Source organism: Ovis aries, chromosome 1 (assembly GCF_016772045.2).
Source record: "Ovis aries strain OAR_USU_Benz2616 breed Rambouillet chromosome 1, ARS-UI_Ramb_v3.0, whole genome shotgun sequence".
Lineage (NCBI taxonomy): Eukaryota > Metazoa > Chordata > Mammalia > Artiodactyla > Bovidae > Ovis > Ovis aries.
The window spans coordinates 1,506,897-1,510,640 of NC_056054.1; positions in this window are offsets into that span (position 1 = coordinate 1,506,897).

Below are 3,744 nucleotides of genomic sequence, written 5' to 3' on the forward strand. Positions count from 1 at the left end.
GGAGCACCTGCACTCCTGCTTCAGACGCTCCCAGTGCTCCCTGTCCTGGGTTTCTCCCCTCAGAGAGCAGCTGGGAGCCCCAGGGAGTCAACATGATGCCTGATACCCAAAGTTCACCAACCAACCTGACAGGTGACACTGTCCTGACTACTTGTGACCCTAAGAAATGGGGCTTTGTCAGCACAGACATCTCTGAATAAGGATGGAGGTCCTGGTGGCTGAAGCAGAGAGCAGATGGTAGAGAGAGGAGGTGCCCTTTCTGGGCGGCGAGCACAGCTCCCTGCTCTCTGTCCCATACTCCCTGGGAGCCTGGCCCCTCAGACTTAACCTGCCCATTCAGAGCTCCATTCTCATTCTCTGTGGACCAACACGGCCTGGATGCAGAGCCCAGTGGCCTCCTTCACTGGTTTCCCTTTGGTAGCGTCATCCACTCCCATAGTCACGCCCAGGACGTTGTCCTCTGGAGAGGGTGGTCTGCACCCTGTAGGGGCAGGGGGACGTGCCCTGTGTCTCTGGTCACAGCTCTCAGTCTTCTTGCTTCTTTGCTCAGGAGACATGAGGAGGGGCTAATAGCCCAGTGAGCAGATTGCTGCTCACAATAATCAACTGAAACACACTCCAAGGTCTTCGCTCACTTGTTCCTGTTCCTTCTCATCTCTAGACTTTCTGTGAAATTGTTTCTATCTCTGCCAGTTTACTGTATTCACTTGATGTAACGCCTGTTTCTCTGAGGAGTTCTCCAGTTTTCAGCCATTACAGACACTCCTTTTCTTCTCGAGCTGTAAGAATGATGTTTCCCACGCTCCCTTCTTCCTCTCTTTTTCTCTACTCTGTTTCCTCCTGACCTCTTCCTCCTTTCTCTGCTTTTCCTTCTTCTTTTATTCCTTCCCCCTTCCCTCCCCAGCCACCTCTCTTTCCCTCCACTTACCCCTCCTTCTCTTCTCCCACTTTCCCCAACCCAGCTCATTTTCCTCTACCCTTTGTTGTATTTTCTCATTTTATTTTTAGTGATTGATCCACCTGCAATGCAGGAGACCTGGGTTCAATCCCTGGGTTGGAAAGATTCCCTGGAGAAGGGAAAGGCTACCCATTGCAGTATTCTGGCCTGGAAAATTCCATGGCCCCTATGGTCCATGAAGTCACAAAGAGTCAGACACGACTGAGCGACTTTAACTTTCACATGACTTTTCACAAGACAAAACTCGGGTTGTCTACTATTTCAATTAATATTTCTAAAGGAAATAAAAAACCACACTCTTTGTTTTCCTATACAAGTGGAGATTTATCATCATTATTTCATACCTAATGGTGTGAAAGAAATCAGTAGTTCTTAGTAGAAAAACATCAATTATGACTTTGGAATAAGTCATGAAAGCTAATGCAATATTGCCTGGAGTAGATTCTCTGAAAGTCTGGAAGAAAATTATTTTAAGACCGTACAGATTATCTTTATGATTGTGTTAACCTACATATCAGACTATACTGAAGATAGCTGCACAATGCTGAAAGTGGTTTGCCAGCAAATTTGGAAACTCAGCAGTGGCCACAGGACTGGAAAAGGTCAGTTTTCACCCCAATCCCAAAGGAAATGCCAAAGAATGCTCAAACTACTGCACAATTGCACTCATCTCACACTCAAGTAAAGTAATGCTCAAAATTCTCCAAGCCAGGATCAGCAATACGTGAACCGTGAACTTCCTGATGTTCAAGCTGGTTTTAGAAAAGGCAGAGGGACCAGAGATCAAATTGCCAACATCCGCTGGATCATGGAATAAGCAAGAGAGTCCCAGAAAACATCTATTTCTGCTTTATTGACTATGCCAAAGCCTTTGACTGTGTGGATCACAATAAACTGCAGAAAATTCTGAAAGAGATGGGCAAACCAGACCACCTGATCTGCCTCTTGAGAAACCTATATGCAGGTCAGGAAGCTGCAGTTAGAACTGGACATGGAACATAGACTGGTTCCAAATAGGAAAAGGAGTACGTCAAGGCTGTATATTGTCACCCTGCTTATTTAACTTCTATGTAGAGTACATCATGAGAAACGCTGGGCTGGAAGAAGCACAAGCTGGAATCAAGATTGCTGGGAGAAATATCAATAACCTCAGATATGGAGATGACACCACCCTTATGGCAGAAAGTGAAGAGGAACTAAAAAGCCTCTTGATGAAAGTGAAAGAGGAGAGTGAAAAAGTTGGCTTAAAGCTCAACATTCAGGAAACTAAGATCATGGCATCTGGTCCCATCACTTCATGGGAAATAGAAACAGTGGCAGACTTTATTTTTCTGGGCTCCAAAATCACTGTGGATGGTGATTGCAGCTATGAAATTAAAAGACACTTTCTCCTTTGAAGGAAAGTTATGACCAATCTAGATAGCATATTGAAAAGCAGAGACATTACTTTGCCATCAAAGGTCCGTCTAGTCAAGGCTATGGTTTTTCCAGTGGTCATGTATGGATGTGAGAGTTGGACTGTAAAGAAAGCTGAGCGAAGAATTGATGCTTTTGAACTGTGGTGTTGGAGAAGCCTTATGAGAGTCCCTTGGATTGCAAGGAGATCTATCCAGTCCATTAGAAGGGAGATCAATCCTGGATGTTCATTGGAAGGACTGATGTTGAAGCTGAAACTCCAATACTTTGGCCACCTCATGCGAAGAGCTGACTCATTTGAAAAGACCCTGATGCTGGGAAGGATTGGGGCAGGAGAAGGGAACGTCAGAGGATGAGATGGCTGGATGGCATCACCGACTCTGTGGACATGAGTCTGAGTCAACTCTGGGAGTTGCTGATGGACAGGGAGTCCTGGCGTGCTGTGATTCATGGGGTCGCAAAGAGTCGGACCGACTGAGAGACTGAAATGAACTGAACTGAACTGATGGGACCAGATGCCATGATCTTCAGTTTCTGAGTGTTGAGCTTTAAGCCAGCTTTTTCACTCTCCTCTTTTAATTTCATCAAGAAGCTCTTTAGTTCTTCTTCACTTTCTTCCATATAGGTGGTGTCATCTGCATATCTGAGAGTATTGATATTTCTCCCAGTAGGCTTGATTCCAGCTTCTGCTTCATCCAGCCCAACATTTCTCATGATGGACTCTGCATATAAGTTAAATAAGCAGGGTGACTATATACAGCCTTGATGTACTCCTTTTCCTATTTGGAACCAGTCTGTTATTCCATGTCTGGTTCTAACTGTTGCTTCTTGACTTGCATACAGATTTCTCAAGAGGCAGGTCAGGTAATCTGGTATTCCCATCTCTTTAAGAATTTTCCACAGTTTGTTGTGATCCACACAGTCAAAGGCTTTAGCATAGTCAATAAAGCAGAAGTAGATGCTTTTCTGGAACTCTCTTGCTTTTTGATGATCCAACAAGTTGGCAATTAGATCTCTGGTTCCTCTGCCTTTTCTAAATCCAGCTTGAACATCTACAGGTTCACAGTTCATGCACAGTTGAAGCCTGGCTTGGCGAATCTTGAGCATTAATTTGCTAGCATGTGAGATGAGGGCAATTGTGTAGTAGTTTGAACGTTCTTCAGCAATACCTTTCTTTGGGGTTGGAATTAAAACTGACCCTTCCCAGTCCTGTAGCCACTGCTGAGTTTTCCAAATTTGCTGACATATTGAGTACAGCACTTTCACAGCATCATCTTTTAGTATTTGAAATAGCTCAACTGGAATTCCATCACCTCCAGTAGCTTTGTCCCTAATGATGTTTCCTAAGGCCCACTTGACTTTGCATTCCA